A 20,411-nucleotide genomic window follows, 5' to 3' on the forward strand; every position below is an offset into this window, starting at 1 on the left:
TACTTTTAGCTTTTCTTTGAACACATATAGAGGCCACTGTAGGGTTATTATCATGTTTCAGGGGATAGGGCTGCCCAAGGAGCAGAAGAGAGATGGGGGACTGGCCAGTCAGTGGGCAGTCAGAACACACTTTTATCAATTAAGTCCAAATCTTTTTGGGCATGGTTTGTGGCACCCCAAAACAATTACAATAGTAACACCAAAAATCACTGATCATAGATCATCATAACAGATATAAAAATGAAAATGTTTGAACTATTTTAAGAATTACCAAAATGTGACACAAGTGAGCACATACTGTTAGAAAAATAGCATCAAAAGATTTGCTAGACACAGGGTGGCCACATTCAATTTGTAAAAAATAACACTATCTGCAATGTGCGATAAAACAAGGTATGCCTGTAATGAACTTAAATGTACAGTTAATTTTTGTTTTCAGAAAGAATGGATTGAGCCATTTTGCTAAATGCCATACTTTTCATGCAAGCATTATTCAGTTTTGTGTGGCCAGAGTGAGCCATTGATAATTTCTTCTTTGAAAAGTTTTTATTTCTGACAGAGTATTCAAGTGCACAAAGGGCCCAGGCAGGTGGGCAAATGCTCTGTACTCAGCCCCAGGAAATAATTGCCATGTGGTATAAGGGTCAAGGGCTGCCAAATCTGAAATCCCTAAATACTGGTAACTCATGTGTTCTGGGGAAGTCAGGGACACACTCAGCAGCCATCTCCCAGCCCTTGCCTAACCTGCTTCCTTTTCCTTTTTTTTTTTTTTTTTTTTAAAGGAGGTATGGGGCAGTGAACCCAGGACCTAGAACATAGGAAGCAGGCGTGAGCTACATCTGCTCCCCCTCCCCTTCCTTTTCTTTGTGTGCAGATGTTTCTATTCCACAGCCTGCCTGAGACTTTAGGTCTAATGGAGCAGTCTGACCGTACCTTAAACCTGAAAACCAGGGAAAAGCAGCCTCAGCTGCTTATCAGGGCAAGAACTGTCATTCACAGGACTTCCTCTCCTTATGATGTTTAAATACCCCACCCTCCGGCAGCACAGATTTGTTTTTCCTCTCAATATGAAGTGGGGTGTGGGGAGCTGCCAACAACTGATACTGACCAGAGCAGTTGGCCTCCCAGGGAGATGCGCCACAGTGGGATCTCTTCCCCTGCTCTTATGGAGCCTCTGCGCTGTGTGAGTAATAAAGTGGTCATTTGCTCAAAGTTTCTATTGTGCCTGAGCCCACATCCATGACACACCATATAGCAACTCGCTCCAAAATGTGCACTTAAAAAAAAAAAAGACTTGTCTGAAACCCCCCTGTTCTATTGTATAGAACTTTATAGACTTGAACATAATTTTTTATTTGCAGATACTCAATCTGTGCTCTACAGAGTAGAGAGGAAGTATTCCTATTTAGGTGAGAATCTGTGTGGGATGACTCACTCTTCACAGAAGGCTGTCAACCCCCTAGCATCTGCTGATTAGATTACTGGATTATAAACAATATATATCTGCCTTCAGTCAGCCACACAATACCAGATGGCCCATCAGCAAATGGACTACCTAACCATACTGTTCTGAGCTTGTACATAGAAGTCTTACCCACCCCGCTTCAGGACTGTTTTGTTTTTGTTTTTTTTCTCTCCCCCCCACCCCCCTCAGTTGTCTGCTCTCTGTGTCCATTTGCTGTGTGTTTTTCTGTGACCGCTTCTATCCTTATCAGCGGCACCAGAAATCTGTGTTTCTTTTTGTTGTGTCAGCTCTTCGTGTGTGCAGCGCCATTCCTGGGCAGGCTGCACTTTCTTTCACACTGGGTGGCTTTCCTTACAGGGCACATTCCTTGCACATGGGGCTCCCCTACGCGGGGGACACCCCTGTGTGGCAGGGCACTCCTTTCTCTCATCAGCACTGCACATGGGCCAGCTCCACACGGGTCAAGGAGGCCTGGGGTTTGAACCGTGGACCTCCCATGTGGTAGGCAGATGCCCTATCCATTGGGCCTAGTCTGCTTCCCCAGGACTGTTTTACTGTTGCATTTTGAATATTGCATTTTCTGCATACTTTAAGGGATTCTAGAAGAGACTGCTCCACAGAACTGACCAGTGCATTTACCGTAGGTTTGTTATTGTGAACGTGATTAGTCTGTGTTCCCAATGTGAAATCTCATGAGAGATTTTCTTTCAGCTTCAAATGTCATGAAATGTTTGTCTACCCTTGGATTAAGTGATGTATCTTCCCTATGGACAAGAGAATTAATATAGCCTGTGCATAAATTCAAACTTATTTTATATCCAAATATGCCTAGAAAGCCAATTGAGAAGTACAGACTCTATAGGCTTTGGATATTCAGGGAGGATTTAAGCCAAATGTGTCAAGCCCACCTGGAATGCGGGGGGTTCATGCTAAAAGCCCACCTGGAATGTGGGGGACGTATGTTAAGTCAAGCTTACCTGGAGGAAATAATCTATTTAATACTCAGATAAAACACTTGAAGAAACTAACAAAAAGTCCTTTTGCATACAAGCACCATTTGACTCCCCATTCTTATTTCCTCTGTATAAAAGGAACCCCAAAATTCTATTCGGGGCTCAGTTTTTATTAGGACAGTAGTCCACCCAGTCGAAATAAACCATCTTCCTTCTCAGAGTTCTCGTGTCCTGGCCTTCGATACTGCCTACACCCGACTTCTCTGCTACTACAAATTATGTAACTGGTTATGTTTCCCTTTTCACTTTGACTGCCTTAAAGCTCTGAGTGACATCTGTTACTCAGAATTCTGAGTCAAATCTGTACCTGGGTAGGAAACTATGCCTGCATATTGCATTCCAAATTTGTTCCCTGATCTGAACCTTCTATTTAAAATTGGGTTTTCCCTCATACTAATTTATTTATAGTTTTCTACATTCTATGTAGAAAACCTCAAGTCATTTGTGGACAAAGCTAGGGAAATGGTAAATATGTTTAATGATAGCTACCTTATACCTAATTCCTTGCCTCACTTCAGGCAGGAGTTAAAACTTTTATACTCTTATATTTTGATAAGAATATATATTGTTTATAAGTTCTCGGGATTTTGCTTGGGATAAACAAAGCTAGAACAATGAATTATCTTCAAAGAAGTTGGAACGTTATTGCAAATCTACAGAATGTTATTCTTTAAACTATGCTTTTTTTTTTTCTGAGAGGTGGATAGGTAGGTGAAGAAATGATAGGCAAGCAGAAGTGGGAAACTTCAAGTCCTGAATTCTCCAATCAAATAATTTTCTCACAACCTCCCTCAGTATTCTCATTGAGTAGATCAGAATTTGAGGAATTAGCTTTTCCTAAATCTAATCTAAATCATATTTGTTTTAATGATCTGATTGTATTCACTAGTGTCTATATTCCCACATATACACATTAACTGAAGGTACACGAAAGATCCGAAAGAAGGATTCATTTTGTCTTAATAGATCATTTATATTTGCTTAAGTCAAAAGCAGAAGGGTAATGGAGTACTCTATGACTACTCTGTAGGCACTGTCATCAGATACCAATGGGCACTTGACTTTTAAATTCTGTGATTATCTTGAAAATAGGGCAATAAAACTGCTTTGCAAATATAATGTAAACATATGAAATACACCTGAATTTTTATAACCCTATTTTTGGCATTTCTTTATTTCTTAATATAACAGAAATCTCAAAAAATGGAAATAGCTAATTTCCTATTTCAATAAAAAAAAAGATTTATTTATTTATTTCTCTTCCCTTCCCCACCCCCAGTTGTCTGATCTCTGTGTCAACTCACTGTGTGTTCCTCTGTGACAGCCTCTATCCTTATCAGCGGCACCAGGAATCTGTGTTTCTTTTTGTTGCATCATCTTGTTGTGTCAGCTCTCTGTGTGTGCGGTGCCATTCTTGGGCAGGCTGTACTTTCTTTTGCTGCTGGGTGGCTCTTCTTATGGGGCACACTCCTTGCACGTGGGGCTCCCCTACATGGGGTACACCCCTGCATGGCAGGGCACACCTTGCGTGCATCAGCACTGCACATGGGCCAGCTCCACACAGGTCAAGGAGGCCTGGGGTTTGAACCACAGACCTCCCATGTGGTAGGCGGACGCCCTATCCATTGGGCCAAGTCTGCTTCCGTATTTCAATTTTCATTTACTGGGTTTGTGCCAAGCACAGTGGGGTCAGAGATTGAAGATATAGTTCTTACTCTCAAGAACTAAAAGTCTAAAATTGTGCTGTCCGATATGATAACCTATTGCCACAAATAAAAATTTCGTTTCTCCAGTCACACCACATTTCAGGAGTTCAATAGTTACATGTAACTAGTGGCTAATATTGGACAGTGCATGCATAGAAAATTTCTACCATCACAGAAAATTCTATTGGATAGAGCTTGTCTAAAGGTCATGTGGGAATCAAACAGATAAGGTAGGGGGTGGGGAAGGAATTCCAGATCATGTGTGAACTGTATGTAAGAATGACTTGGGGTGAGGCCTGTTGAATCCTACTGCCAGGGATTCTGATTTGTGCGGTCGCATGGGAGTCTGTGTTTATTCACAAATACCCAAGTTGATTCTGATGCAGACGGTGTGTGGACTATGCCTTGAGAGAAATCAATGTAGGGTAAGTAAGAGTTGCCCAATAGACTGATTCTGAACTTCCTACCTAAATGGCATCTGGTACATGAACAAATTTAATTTGATTTGGGGAGAAAAGCATGCTGGGGCTATATTTTTACCTCAACTGTTGGAGAGCATTTTATACCCATTATATGTCTAAAGACATAAAAAATTGTGTCTTTAATGCACCATGTGTATTTTGAATAACTGAAAAGGATATGTTATTGTTTCAATCAAGATAGACCTGGAACAGTAAAAAAATAAAAATAAACCAAGATATCAATAGTTTTTTCCAGAGAGAACACTTAAGATTTTCACACTAACGAATTCTCTAGCCCAGAAGTGACAAACATCACTTCTCTCAATTCCTTGCCCAGAACTTCTCACAGAACCAACTGCAAAGAAACTAGGAAGGAGCAATCCTACTACGTGTCCAGGAGAAGAGAACTAGATATTGGTGAGCAGCACTGATTAGTACAAGAATGGTACAGGAAGCATGGCGATCATGCTATGCTGCAAGAGAGATGAGACCTCCAATTACACATGGTGGGTGGTGAATGGCAAAGATGTGAAGGACTAGGGTGAGCTTGTGTTTGTTTGTTTTAATTCTTGGCTTGAAGTAAAAGGCCAAGATGAAATGACCAAGAACAGAATGTTGAGTTGAGTGTTTTGTGGAACAAACATTCTTAACTACCTCTTTCTCCTAGGGCAGGGATTCTTAACAAGGGGCCCATGAGCTTGAATTGAAAACTAAAAAAAACTATTATTCTTGTGGGGCATGTTGGTGTGGGTGTGATCTATTTATTAAATAATAGTGTGGACTTAGTAAGGGGTCTGTGGTTTTCACCTCACAAGCAAAGGGATCCATGGAACAAAAGGTGACGAACCCCTGTCCTAGGGAGAGGCTTGGAAGCTGAAAGGGCTGTCCCCAGAGGCTTGAGGGTCTTGAGCAGGTGGTGATACAGGCCATTAAGATAAGGGCTCAATATAGTGCCAGAGAAGGACCAGGGAGCCAGCAGCCTCAGAGGAGTCTTATCTCTGTATGAACCTTGGAAGAAGAACCATCTTTGTGTCCCTCATTAGAAGGAAAAAAGAAGCTCCCACCTTGGGGAGAAGCCATTTGATCCCACTAGACACCAGAAACCCCTATTCTGATAGTTTTATCTTTTTTTACTTCCTTCAAGCTATCCAATGTCCTTATAGGACTTGTGATATTTCTGTTGCCTGCACTTAGCAGTATTTGTATCATGGTCTGTATAATCTCACAAATAGTGATTCTCACCTTGTAGAATGGTTTCACTTCCTTCCTTAGTTGTGACTGTGTCATTGATTTGACCACTGAACATGTGAGCTGAAACATATGGTCTCTGCTCCTCTGCCAAGATGACCAAGAGTGTTCCAGATAAAGCCTGCTCCATTAGCTGCAGCTGAGATACTCAGTGGACAGGAAACATGAGGGAGAAATATATCTGTTTTGTAAGCTACTTAGATATGTTATGATAGCGTAACATAACCCACACTGACTGGTATAACGTGGATTTTCTCAGCATCTGTGTAGATTAGGCCTTTGCGAGCCATCAGGCAATGGTGAATTCGAGTAAGATATAAGGGGAAAATGTCTGTTCCAAAATACTGAATTTGAGGAATAGGCAGGTGGGATTTCTTTTTTGAGACAGCAAAAGGAGGGTTTTAAATTCTCAGGCTTCTTTAGATATGAGTGGGCAGGGGGAATTCTGTCCCAGTTTCATGGAAGGGAAGTAAAATCTAAGACTAATCAAGCAACTAAAGAAAAATTTCTAAACCCTAAAATAGAAAAAGTATTAAGAAAAACAATCCAAAGGAAAAAAATGGGCAAAGAAATTAAATAAGAATTATACAAAATAGAAAATGCAGATTGCCAAAAAATATGAAAAGATGCTTTGACTTCACTTGTCCTGAGAGAAATTCTAATCAGATGGAATTTTAATTCTATTGATTACATGTTTAAATGGAAATATTTTGTATATGTTGGGTTATATAATGCACAGCATTAAAATTAAATTTCACCTGTTTCATTTTACCTTTTTATGTGGCTTCTAGAAAAATTCTAATTTACATATGTGTGGCTCACATTATATTTCTATTGGACGGTGTGAGCCTCTCATGCAGTGTTTCTTACAATGTGGCCTGGACTAGCAGCATTACCTAGGAGCTTGTTAGAAATGAATATTCTCAGGTTCTACTTTAGACCTAACTGAATCAGGAACTCTGGGGTGAGGCACAGCAATCTGTGCTTTAACAAATCCTTCATGTGATTTTTAAAAAATAACAACTTTATTGAGATATAAATCACCTGTTTAAAGTATGCAGTTTAGTGGCTTTTATTCACAGAGTTGTGTAGCCATCACCACAATCTGATTTTAGAACATTTTCATTACTGCAAAAAAGAAAACCTGTACCCTTTGGCAGTCATTCCCCATTCCCCTTACCTCCAGGAACCACCAATCTACTTTTGTGACTGGCTTTTTTCACGTAGCATAATGTTTTCCTCCATATGATTCTGATATGCTAAAATTTGAAAACTACTGCTATAGGGTAGAAGTGAGAAGCAGTCAGTCATAGAGAGTATAGAAAACCAAGGACTTGAAAGAATGCTCCTGACCATGAGATAGAGAAAAGGAATGAGACCAAAAGGACATAAATAGCAAAAGTGAAAGACAGTTTTTTCCATGAGGGAAAATAAGCAATCAGTCTTATTTCCAAAGTCTAGGAAAACTATGGCACTGAGGCCAAACGTAATTATATATTAATTACATATTTTTCTATTTCTCTGTTATATAAACAGCTATAACTTTAATTTTTTATCTCCTTGAAGAATTCTTATCTACGAGATGATAGTTAAAGCCATAAAAGTAAATTAAATTGTCAAAGGAGGAAGAGATTAAGCTGAAAGAAAAGGCTAATGTTAAGGACAGAACAGTGGGGGAATGTCACGCATTCCTATGACACAGTCTACAAAATGGCTTATACCCATTTTCTTCCTTGAATCTAGAATAACCCTGTGAGGAAGAAGAGTATCACTATCTTGACTTCATATTAAGAAATAAAATTCTCATACAGATAAAGTCTTCCCAGAATCTCATATTTAGTGAATGAGTCAAGGTTTGAAGCTTGTTTGCCTCTAGTCAGCAACTTTTCTTCTCTACTTACTCTCTCTTAGGTGTACTGAGAGGGAAGAGGAGGAAATGGAGACAGAAGGAGGGTAGGACTAGAACTAGGTAGGAAATTTCATGAAAACCTAGGGAGGACAGTTTAAAGGAAAGTCATCTTAGTGGGTCCCTTGAATTTAAAAACATTTAAAAAATGAATAAAGCATGGTCTTTATTCAGTGACCAATTATACCCTGCAGTATAAAATGTTCCTCATGTCACTTTTTTTCATTTGTTAGTTACCTTTAAAAAAACTTTTGTTTTTAATAGAAATCTAATAAACACACATTAAAGTGCACAAATAATCAGCTTTTTGGGTTTTCACAAAGTGAAGCTAGGTCAAAAAATAAGACATCAACACCCCAGAAACTCTCAATGCCCTTTCTCATCACTGCATTTTCCCTCTTCCCCAAAGATAACCATTTTCCCAGCTTATGATTGTTATTTTAAGAAGTGGCCTGCTAGAGTAGATATTCTAGGTATGGCCAGAAAATCCATCAGTTGACGGTGTTCCACAGAAATGCCTGTAGGTCATGCCATTTACCAAAACTTCAGAAAAGTGTTCATGAGGAGGACTCCAACATTGTTGAGAACTCAGTGGTGCCTCTGTATTCTGTAGGGCTGATGGTAGGAGGTGCTGCTATGGAACTGAGCTGCTGATGGCAATGGAAATGAAAGGATCCCAAAATAATAGAGGTCGCACACTTAACCTTCAGAAACAAGGTGGGTGCAAACTGTCATGAGCAGTAAGATCAGGGTGTCAGATGGCAGGGAAGAGAGACAGTTATGGATAAGGGTAATAACAGGGACACCCCAGTTAAAAGTAGATGGGCAGACAAACATATTGTTCAGTCTGTACAATAAAAAAATCATGGCTGGATAATGAGAAGGCTGAGGCTGTGAACCCATTTTTAAAAATCACAATTTCTTGCCCAGTTTCCAGACCTGGACTGGTTTTCAGACTCAGAATCCAATGACTGAATAAAAGAATAAGTTTCCAGGAAGAAGACCCTGCAACATCACAGCAAGTACATGATTTCCTCCAGACCTTCCCGAGAGGGACTACAACCAGTTACTAGGGTAACCATACACTGGTGAAAGGATTTCATCATTTTGAAGACTGTCGGACACAAAGTTCAAGTAGTTATTGGTACCTGGGGACTCAAAGCATTGTTGTGGCCCTCTTGTTAGAGTAGGGGACTGTAGGAGTCAGGTAATAAATGGAGGTCAGGCCAGCTCATGTACACAACTCCAGCTGTATAATTGAAATTGACATACTTTATATTTGGTAGAACTCCCACTTCGGATACCTCCCTCCCCCATGGAAGAGACAGCAATTCTCTTTGATCTGGATCAACGTTTATTCTAGGTATGTGCTTACTTTTCCTGACCACAGGACCTCAGCCAGCATCAGTGTGTGAGGGCCTATGGCTTTTGATCCACCAACACAGGATTTCCCATAATGTCACACTTTATGATTTGATGCAATACTATAATAACGTATTTTTAAAGCAAGACAAAAAGACAATTACAATTGTTGAATTCTCTCCCACCCCTACCCCAATAGCTTTATTTAATTTTTTTATTTTAAACTTTTTATTTTGAAATACTTTCAAACATACAGAACAGTTACAAAACTAATACAAACTCTATGTAGAAAACTCTAACATATCCCTATGTTATGTTTGTGGGCTGGTCTACTCTTGTGAGTGTGAGATCTTTTTTCAATTGAATTACCTCAGTGAGGCATGACTCAGGTTGAGTCTTCTCCCTCTTGCTGGGTCCTATAAAAAATGGAGACACCTGGGAAAAGAGAGCTCTGCCATTTTTTATCCTACCATGTGACAAAGGAGAGGTTCAAGCAGCATGTACCCAGACCCACCAATTTTAACATTTTGCCACATTTGCCATATCATTCTATCTATCCATCAATCTATCAATCCATCTATCTATTGTATATCTATTTATCAACCCAATTTTTGAACACTTGAGTGTGGTTGTATATATGATATTCCTTGAACACTTAATACTGCCATGTTCTTTTCCTAAGAACAAAGATATCCACTTACATGTCCACTTTAAGTGCAGTTATCAAGTTCAACAAATTTAACATGTATGTAAAACTAAGTCTATATTTCAATTTTTTCATATTTCCCAATAATGCCCTTTTGAGCCTTCTCTTCTTCCTTGTTAGATCCCATCCAAGATCATGTATTGCCTTTACTTGTCATTGTCTCTTTTATTTTTATTTGTAGGAACATGTGTACAAATAAACTTTCCCATCTCAACCTCCCCAAGTATACATACAGTGAGATAATCACATTCACCCTGTTGTAGTACCTCTACCACCTTCCATTACTAAAACATTCTCATTTCCCAAAAGAGAAAACCTATACCCATTTTGCCTTAACTGCCCAATCCCCCTGCTCCCACTCGTGGCAACCAGTACTCTAATTTCTGCCTCTATGAGCTTGCATATTCTCTGATTTTTTTTTGTACTTACCATGGAGCTGAATTTTAACATCCTAAATATGTAAAAAATCTCATTTGCTTTGAAACCAACATAATTTCAATAGTATATGCAAACTTTGTTCCTGTACCCTTCCATCCCCCACCTTTATGTATTAGTTCTTGACCAAATTACATGTTTGTACAGTATGAGTCCAAAACCACTGACTTATCATTACATTTTATAGATTTGCCTTTTAGATCCTGTAGGAAGTAAAATGTGGAGTTACAAATCAAAAATACAATAGGACATTTATATTTACCTCTGTCATTACCCTTACTGGAGATCTTTATTTCTTCATGCAGGTTTGATCTATTGTCTTTCTTTAGAATCTCTTATAGGGCTGGTCTAATGGTGACAAATTCCCTCAGCTTTCATTTATGTAGGAATGTCTGAATTGCTTTCTCATTTTTGAAAGACAGTGTTTTAGTTTGCCAAAGAGTTGCTGATACAAAGTACCAGAAATATGCTGGCTTTTATAAAGGGTGTTTATTTGGGATAAAAGCTTGCCGTTCCAAGGCTGTGGAAAATCCAACTCAAGGCACCATAAGAGGTGCTTTCTCACCCAAGTCAGCCGCTACATGTTGAAGCAAGATGGCAGGTGATCTCTGCCTGGTCTCTGCTTTCGCCTCCCAGAGCTCAGCTGAGGGCAACCAGGCATAGGGCTTGTTTCTTCTCTTACCTGGCCTCTTCTCTCAGGCTCAGCTGTTCTGCCTTCTTCCCGATTTCAGCTACAAGCAAATGGTTCATCTTTCCCTGGGGCCTCAGCTGCTTGAAACTTTTCTTTCTGTCACATGGCAGGATAAAAAATGGCAGAGCTCTCTTTTCCCAGGTGTCTCCATTTTTTATTGGACCCAGCAAGAGGGCGAAGACTCAACCTGAGTCATGCCTCACTGAGGTAGTTCAAATGAAAAAAGATCTCACACTCACAGGAGTAGACCAGCCCACAAACATAATCTTTCTCTTTCGGGTATTTATTAAATAATTTCAAACTGCCACAGACAGTTTTGTTGTATATAGAATTTTTTTTTTTAAAGATTTATTTTTTTATTTAATTCCCCTCCCCTCCCCCGGTTGTCTGTTTTCTGTGTCTTTTTGCTGCGTCTTGTTTCTTTGTCCGCTTCTGTTGTCGTCAGCAGCACGGGAAGTGTGGGCGGCGCCATTCCTCGGCAGGCTGCTCCCTCCTTCGCGCTGGGCGGCTCTCCTTATGGGTGCACTCCTTGCGGTGGGGCTCCCCTACGCGGGGGACACCCCTGTGTGGCACGGCACTCCTTGCGCGCATCAGCACTGCGCATGGGCCAGCTCCACACGGGTCATGGAGGCCCGGGGCTTGAACCGCGGGCCTCCCATGTGGTAGACGGACGCCCTAACCACTGGGCCAAAGTCCGTTTCCCTGTATATAGAATTTTTGGTTGGCAGTTTTTTGCTTTCAGCACTTGAAATATGTTTTCCCACTACTTTCTTGCTTCCATGGTTTCCAATGAGAAATTGGCACTTAATTTATTGAGGCTATCTTATATGTGATATTTTGCATCTCTCTTGCAGCTTTCAGAATTCTCTCTTTACCTTGTGGCTTTAAAAGAATTCTCAGTTTGATTATAAAATTCTGTAGCATGGCTATATTTGGGTTTATCCTGTTTGGAATTTGTTGAGCATCTTGGATGTGTATATTCATGTCTGTCATTAAATTTGAGAAGTTTTCAGATATTATTTCTTTGAATATTCTCTCTTCCCCTTTCTCTCTTTCTTCTCCTTTAGGAACTCCCTCAATGCATATATTGGTGTGCTTGATAGTTTCCCATAGGTTCCTCAACCTCTGACCACTTCTCATTCTTCCTTCTGCTCTTCTGACTGAAAATTTTCAACTGTCTTATCTTCAAGTTCACTGATTCTTTCTTATGCCAGCTTCAATCAGTTGTTGAACCTTGCTAGGGAATTTTAAGTTTATTTTACTGTCAGATCTGTTTGCTTCATTTTCATAATTTCCACCTCTCTATTGATATTCCTTTTGTATTCATATAATATTTTCCATATTTCTTTTAGTTTTTTGTCCATGTTTTCTTTTAGATCTTTGAGTATATTTAGGATCTTTTTTAAAAAATTTCTGCCATTTATTTATTTATTTGTTTATTTATTTATTTCTCCCATGCCCCCCACCCCTGCTGTTGTCTGCTTTGAGTCCATTTGCTGTGCATTCTTCTGTGTCTGTTGTATTCTTATTAAATGGCTCTGGGAACCCATCCTGGGATCTTCCAGAGTAGGAGAGAAGCAATTATTCTCTTGTGTCAATGCAGCTCCCTAGTTTCTTGTGTCTCATATTGTATCTTCTCTGTGTCTTTTTATTGTTGCGTCATCTTGCTGCATCAGCTCTCTGTATGGGTGGCACCACTCCTAGTCAGGTTGCACTCCTGCATGGGGCAGCACCCCTTGTGTGGGGTGCACTCCTTGCTCAGGGGGCACCCCTGTGCAGGGCAGCACTCCTTGCGTGTGGCAGCACCCTGCATAGGCCAGCTCACCACACGGACCAGGAGGCTCTGGGTATCGAACCCTGGACCTCCTATATGGTAGGCGGAAGTTTCATCCATTGAGCCACATCCGCTTCCCTAGGATAATTTTTTTAAAGTCTCTGTCTCCCAGGTCTGGTCCTCTTCACTGATGGTGTCTAATGCTTGAATCTTCTCCTTTGTCTGGGCCATCACTTCCTTTTCTTTGTATGTTTTATAATGGTTTGCTAAAACCTGGGCATTTTGGTATTTTAATGTATTATCACTGGAATTTAAACTCTGAGGCATCTGTTTCTTAAACTTGTATCCAGCTGGTATCATGACAGAGTTTTCCTTGAATCTCAAGAGGTAAGAAAAAATAAAAATAAATTTTAAAAAATTAAAAATAAAAAAAAGAAGGAAAAAGGACACTTTTCCGAGTCTTTACAGATTGACATATAGCCAAGTGCTCTCCTTCGAAGCTTATCCATAAAATGAGTTTAGAGAAGAGCTCTAAGCCAAAGTTTAGGGACTCCCTGATCCTTTCTGCCTGTGAGTCTTGTCTTGTCTTGAGCATGTATGTGTGGCCATAGGAGTTCCCACATTACAAGGATACAAATGGCCCTCTTCCCTAAGGAACAGTTTCCTTCTCGTCTGGGCCCTGCACTGCATGGCTACAGGCAGCAATCCCTCGTCCCAGGCATCCACCTGACTGTTCTCGCACAGTGTTCTGTGGGAGAGTTTTGTGCATTGCCTTCTGTGCACAGGGCAAGTTCTGGGATGGTGAGTCCCTCAGGCCACCGACAGATTGGACTCGATAGACATGCTTGCAGTATATGCACGAAAATTGCTTTGCTCCCAATGGAACTGAGACTAGGGATCTACAAAGGGACTGTGGGATGGCTCTGCACTGAGCAGGCAGGGGGTAGCAAAGGGGCCAGCCAGGGTGCCAGAAATCCTAATGCTTCAGGAGCCTTTTTCTCAGTACTCACTCTGATGCTTCAATCTTTTAACTATTTTCTGGAGCTCTAAGAAAGTTGTTTCTGCTAGTTCTTGCTGGTTGGTTCAAAACTTCTGTGGGGGATATGGAGCCCTAAGCATCTCATTTCAAGAGTCCCCTTAATTTTTAAGCTCTGGTTGCTGTCCTGTAACTTCAGACAAGAACAAGAATTACCATTCTGGCAGAAGTTGATGACTGATGATTAAGAGGATCTAGGGCTGTGCTACACAATGGGGACAACCATGAATATGCTTAGCACCCATATAATCCACTTGTGGTGTTCCTCACCCAGTTTTGATGGTAAATGGACAAGATCAACAACATGGCCCAGCTTGAGATAGGCACGGTAACCAGGTGCTCAGACCCCTCAGAATGGCAGTGAGGGTCATTCCACTAGGGGCAGCACTAGCAGAGGTGCTAGCCAAGGATGAAGGGAGGCTACGATGTCAGTAGAGGAGAGAGAGAAGTATCGGTGTGGTCACAAAACCAGCTGCAGTGACAGGAACAATAGTTAATTCCACTTAACCCTTCTCTTAAAGTTTCTGCAGGGAGAGACACCCATTAGAATCCTAAAGGGGAAGCGGACTTGGCTCAATGGATAGGGCGTCCGCCTACCACATGGGAGGTTCACAGTTCAAACCCCGGGCCTCCTTGACCCATGTGGAGCTGGCCCATGCGCAGTGCTGATGCAAGCTGATGCAACAAAAAGAAACACAGATTCCTGGTGCCACTGATAAGGATAGAAGCGGTCACAGAAGAACACACAGCAAATGGACAGAGAGCAAACAACTGGGAGGGTGGGAGGGGAGAGAAATAAATTAAAAAAAAAAAAAGAATCCTAAAGGAATGAGTTGCAGAGGGATTAAACTTATTATATCAAGGAAGTGAATCCAAGTGATGCAAGAGATGGACAAAATTTTGCTTTGGTACGCTGCCCATGTCCGTGTTTCAGGACCAAAATACTCATTCCTCCAACTGCTAGAAGTGTTGCCTGCTGATACCTCACAACTGAGTCCCTCCCAAGGAATTTTCCTTGGGGAAAGGGAGCTACATCCCCCAAGATTAGGCTTCCTCCCTGGGAGTAGCTTGCCTCTATTGACTGATTTAACAGGAGTAGAAGCCTGGGACTGGCCCCATCACCTCCATCTGCGAGATCTCTAAAAGGCTATCCCAGCTTCAGAGCGCTCCATGGGATTGTCTGAGGCCTCTGTTCTAACTGCACTACAGTTAAACTTCTTCTGCCCAGTTGTTCTTTCCTCACTCCTTTAAGGGGTTGCTCCGGAAAGCACTTCCCAATAATCCATCTGCAAGCAAATTTCCATCTTGAAATCTCTTTCCTGGGGAGCCTGCCTACAACATTGTCCTTTACCTAATTTTCTGCAATGCTACTGTTGTCATAAATCAAGTATCCTTCACAAGTAGATCAATTTCTGGGCTTTCTTTTCTGTCTCTTTGATCTATTCGTTTATATTTGTATCAATAACACATGGACTTACTTATTGTAGCATTATAATAAGCCTTGATATCTGGCAGAGTTATCCAATTTTGTTTGATCATTTTTGGTGTTTTGGCCCTTTGCATTTCCATATACATTTTAGAATTGGATTATCAATTTCCATAAAAGTCCTTCTGTGAATCTAATTGGAATTTTATCAAATCTAAAGATCGATTTAGTGGGAATTTACATCTTATTATTGAATCTTCCAATTTTAAAAATGATAATCACATCCATTTATTTAGGTCTTCCTTCATTTCTCTCATTAAAATTTTATAGTTACAGAGTATAGAGGTCTTGAATATTTGTTGTTAGATTTATTCCTAGGTATTTGATGTTCTAGGTGCAATTGTAAATAGAACATTTAAAAAAATTATTTTCTAATCATTTTTTATTTAAATACAGTAGATTTTGATATGTTGAGTTTATATCCAGGAATCTTGCTAAATTCATTTATTCCACATTCTCTAGACTCTAGTCCATTTAGAAGCATCATATTCATGTAGATTATGGAAATAAAATCTGGAAATGAGGAAAACAGTTGGAAACAATCCTAAATGTAGGAGAACATGTTCATAATGGAACATGGTTTTCATGGAGTAAACTGGGATGAACAAACAGAGAGTATACTTCTCAGTTTTAAAGAAATGAATAGAAGAGGGACTATCAGGAATAAATTTCATTTATGCCACTTTGGAGAAGAAGGCTAGAACTAACCAAAGGACACATTAATTATGGTGGGTGGTCCTGCAGGTGAAAGGAGAAAGGATAGCTGGAATCTACTAAAGATAGATTTGATAGTGAGTCTGCAGAATTAAACCTGCACATCTATGAATAGTACTGAGACACTGGTTGATAGAATGGTTCTCCAAGTGTGGTTCCTGACCAACAATATCAGCGTAACCTGGGAATTTGTTAGAAATGCTAATTTAAGGCCTGCTCCAGATATATTGGGTCAGAAACTCTGGGCATGGAGCCCCACCACCTGTATTTCGACAAGCCCTTCAGTTGATTCTGATGCACACCAAAATTTGAGAACCACTGATTCAAGGCTGTACTGGTCAAACTAGTCCTTCAGGTGATGTAACTTGCCACTAATAGTCCCCCCCAAATAGGGTAATTAGAATTGCTTTGAAAGTGGTTTTATCCTCCTTGCGATTTTGCCTTGCTATTGTGCTCTAGTTTTATGCAACTAGCCTTCTCAGATGACAACGTTCTCAATACAGAATCCTGTCTGGTACTTTCAGCCTCCTTGTTCTATAAGAGCATTTAATGTGACATTGTGTGCTCCCTCATGCTACATACCCTCCACTAAATCCTTATACTTTATTATTCATGTGGCATGATATTTTAAAATATTCTTCGCTTTCTTCCTGTGTTTCTTTGCAACGCTTGCCCTCCCTCCATTCAGGAAGGTAGACTTTGGGCCCAGGAAGTTTACAAAAGGAAAAAGGCTTTTGACTTTCAAAAGCCTGAACCCTGGTGCTTTGGGTTGTTGGGAAGGGAGTCAGGAAGGAGAGGTCCCAGGCCTGAGGCGTCCCTGTGCAGGGCCCTGCAGTCCTCCGTACCTGCTGGTTCTGATGAGGGAGATCACAGAGGCTGCGATGTCGGGGGCTGGGGACCTAGACGGGAGGAGTGTGTATCTGGCTTCCCAGGTAGAGCTCTTGAAAAGGTAGCAAGATTCCTGAGAAGAAATTGGCTATGGGAGTAGTCTACCAAATAAGGTCTTATATAAACCTCACAGAGTTCTTTTCCTGTGGTCTGATGTGATTCAAAAGCAGCAGAATGATCCAATGTTCTCTGGGAAAATGTTGTGGGAGGAGAAAATTTTGTTGTAGCCTGATATAGCATGGAAATAGCAGAATGAAGTTGTCAGAGAGATGCCAGATGTGAAGTAGCTGAACCATAAGAATGAATGATGGCATAACAACAAGCTACCTAGATTGACAACAATGGGGTGTCTTAGCAGATACCAAAAGAATGGTCTGCCTGTGGAAGACCAGATACTCACCTTCTTCCAAACTTCTGGGCATTACAGGACTTAACCCCAGAGAAAGTCAGCAGGAGAGATTCTGAATTCACTGATTCAGTTTCTTCCCCCCTCAGAATATGGGGTCTTTGAGATTATGTGCAATTAAAATATAAAATTCCACTTATTACACCCCTGAGTTTGTGAAGTAGATAATATCCCTTATATTTGTTACCACAAATATTTTATTATAAGAGTGGGAGAAAATTGTTTTTGGATATATACTTCTGTGCTATTAGTGACTTTAAAAAAGAGTCTGGGGTGGGGGTGGGGGTGGGGGGGAAGCAGATGTGGCTGAAGTGTTTGGGCTCCTGACTACCACATGGGAGGTCCCTGGTTCGGTTCCCAGTGCCTCCTAAAGAAGTCAGCAAGCTGTTGGTGACAGGCAGGCATGGCAGGCTGAGACAAGATATATTAGGAAAACATAATGAGAGACATAACAAAGCAGGGAGCAGAGGTGCCTCAAATGAGCACGTGTAGCACAGTAGTTGAGCACCTACTTCCCATGTTCAAGGTTCTGGGTTCGATCCCCAGTATCTCCTGACAAAGACAAGACTGTATAGCAGAGTTGCTGAAACTTCACTGTGTCCAGGAATCACCTGGGGACCATTTTAAGATGCAGAGAAAGAACCTGGAATTGTGCATTTTTAACTAGCTCGCAGGTGATTCTGATGCTATCGGTCCAGGGCCACACTTGGAGTAGTTAGGCACTTCAAAATACTGCTCAGGTGATTGGTCTTCAATATAAATTGGCTAGCAATTTCTTAAATCAACACAGAGTGGCGCTCTTGCCCAAGTTGTACCTGAGACTGACAATACAATTTTAGAATTTAGTTTAAAAATACTGTTAGAGGTTCCCCCTCACTAGGCTTGCAATAATTAACCAGCTGTGACTCGGTTCCCCCTGAAGTGCATTGAGTAAAGACAAGCCCCCTCCCTCATAGCTTACATGTCTGAAAGAATGGCATTTCCCCAAAGGTTGAACAAAGAAACCATGTGGAAATGGGAGTAAAGGGAAAGAGACCTTCACTCCCTGCAGATCAAAAAAAACACCTGCTCCTCCAGCATTCCAAGAAACCATAACTCCCTAACGCACTATCCTCTAGCCACACTAGGGAAAATTTTCACCTGTAGGGCTTCCTATTGGCCCCTGCACCTCACTCAGACCCTTGACCCCCTCCCACCAACTATCATTTCCTCACCTAGAAAAGTCCTGTATAAATTCAAATCTCCCCGCCCCTTCCAGAAGTGGGCTGAAGTCTATTCTTCAGACCCAATCCATTGGGAGACCTTCTCAATAAATTTCCTGCCAGAAGTCATATCAGTCTTTGTGTCCCAGTGAATCTGGCTAGTAAGATAGGGAATCAATAGATGGGTCTGGAACCTGGCAGAGAGTCCACATGTGGACATCAGTAGCCCTAGGATGGCTGCTGGAAGACCCTCCCCAAGATTCCCCCAGAAGCCAGGAGAAGCCCTGGTTATTCCCCAAGGACTTTATCACTGGGTTCTGATGGGGAATTGATGGGTGGGGTAATCAATCAAAGCAGCAAACAGCTGGGACTCCTCCTAGGCCATTAGCAAAGGGGTGGAATAATTAACAGTTCAAAGAGCAGGTGCAAGGCCTGAATGTGCTCTCTTTCACCTTTGGACCCCTGTTCCTGCCCTCTGTCATTTTCCCCCTGCCATGATGGCCACACAGGTAAAACCTGGGCATTTATGATCTGTAATGGGAAATTGTAGTCCATAAATCAGTCTGCTTTATCACTTTTCAGCCCCTTCCTCTCTACCTGGGATCCATGATCTGTTATTTCCTCCTATTTCTCATCCCTTCCTGCCTGAATAAATTACTAGCCTAACTCACCTGATGTGCTCTTGAAATTCATTTCTGCAGCATAATCAAGAACCTAGACATAATCCATTAACATATTTGGCGAGACAGGCAGGAGCTTATTGGTGAGAGAAACTATGGCCTACAGCCTGTTTAATGCCTTCCTTTGGTTCTCCATTTTAAAAGGGTTCGCCTATGAGCCCCTACAGGATATAATCCCAGGAGGGAAAAGGCTGGGGCATGGGAATTCTCTGCATCTACACCGTGCGCCCAGGCTTGTGAGATATGACCCCAGCCGGGACAGCTGGGGCAGAGAGCAGTGGCTCAAATCATGGCCCTACCAAGACAGAGTTTCCCAGCAGAGGGCGGGGCCCTGTAAAGCTCCTTTTTTAAGCCCCTTTAGCAGCTGGAGTCTCTGTGCTTGGGGCTGGTGGCCATTGCCTTCTCCCACCCTCTCCCCTTGGGGGTGCACGGCAATGGCGGAGAGCCCCGGGCTTGCCCCTCCCAGCAGGTCCACACCTTTACAAGCCTGCGAGTTGGGGGGCAGAGCCAAAATAGATGCTGTGGGAGTTCCCTTCCCCAGGGGGGCGGGTCACAGGCCAGAATACCCTTGCATAATTAACTTTTACCCACATTTTTACCTTCCTACTTCTTACTACTAAATTTTTCTTTACAGGTTTGTGTTAGAATTCTTTAGAATGTCTTAAAAACTGTGAAACTTGGAAAATGCCTTTGCTAGCAAGAACGTGATTGCCTCAAGGCCCCAAGGCCTGTTAGCTAGAACAATTGATCTCTTATCACTTATTGGTCTTTTTTTTTTAAGATTTATTTTATTTCTCTCCCCTTCTCCCCCCCCAGTTGTCTGTTCTCTGTGTCCATTTGCTGTGTGTTCTCCTTTTTGTCCGTTTCTGTTGTTGTCAGCGGCACGGGAATCTGTTTCTTTTTGTTGCGTCATCTTGCTGCGTCAACTCCCTGTGTGTGCAGTGCCATTCCTGGGCAGGCTGCACTTTCTTTTGCGCTGGGCAGCTCTCCTTACGGGGCGCACTCCTTGCGTGTAGGGCTCCCCTATGCAGGGGACACCCCTGCGTGACACGGCACTCCTTGCGCGCATCAGTACTGCACATGGGCCAGCTCTACACGGGTCACGGAGTCCCAGGGTTTGAACCGCGGACCTCCCATGTGGTAGACGGATGCCCTATCCGCTGGGCCAAGTCCGCTTCCCTACTTAATGGTCTTTTGACGGCCAGTCTAACTGGGAAACTCTTAAACAGTGA

The 20,411-nt window shown here is 41.8% G+C and overlaps 1 protein-coding gene across 1 annotated transcript in view; it reads left to right on the forward strand.

Moving 5' to 3' along the window:
• DNAH8 (dynein axonemal heavy chain 8) overlaps positions 1-20,411 on the forward strand; it is a 467,072-nt gene that overhangs the window by 11,078 nt on the left and 435,583 nt on the right. The window contains exons 2-3 of the mRNA XM_071218442.1: positions 8,413-8,516; positions 9,086-9,162. The gene's annotated coding sequence lies outside the window, so the exon portion shown is untranslated. The remainder of the gene's footprint in view (positions 1-8,412; positions 8,517-9,085; positions 9,163-20,411) is intronic.

Source organism: Dasypus novemcinctus, chromosome 11, assembly GCF_030445035.2.
Source record: "Dasypus novemcinctus isolate mDasNov1 chromosome 11, mDasNov1.1.hap2, whole genome shotgun sequence".
Classification (NCBI taxonomy): domain Eukaryota; kingdom Metazoa; phylum Chordata; class Mammalia; order Cingulata; family Dasypodidae; genus Dasypus; species Dasypus novemcinctus.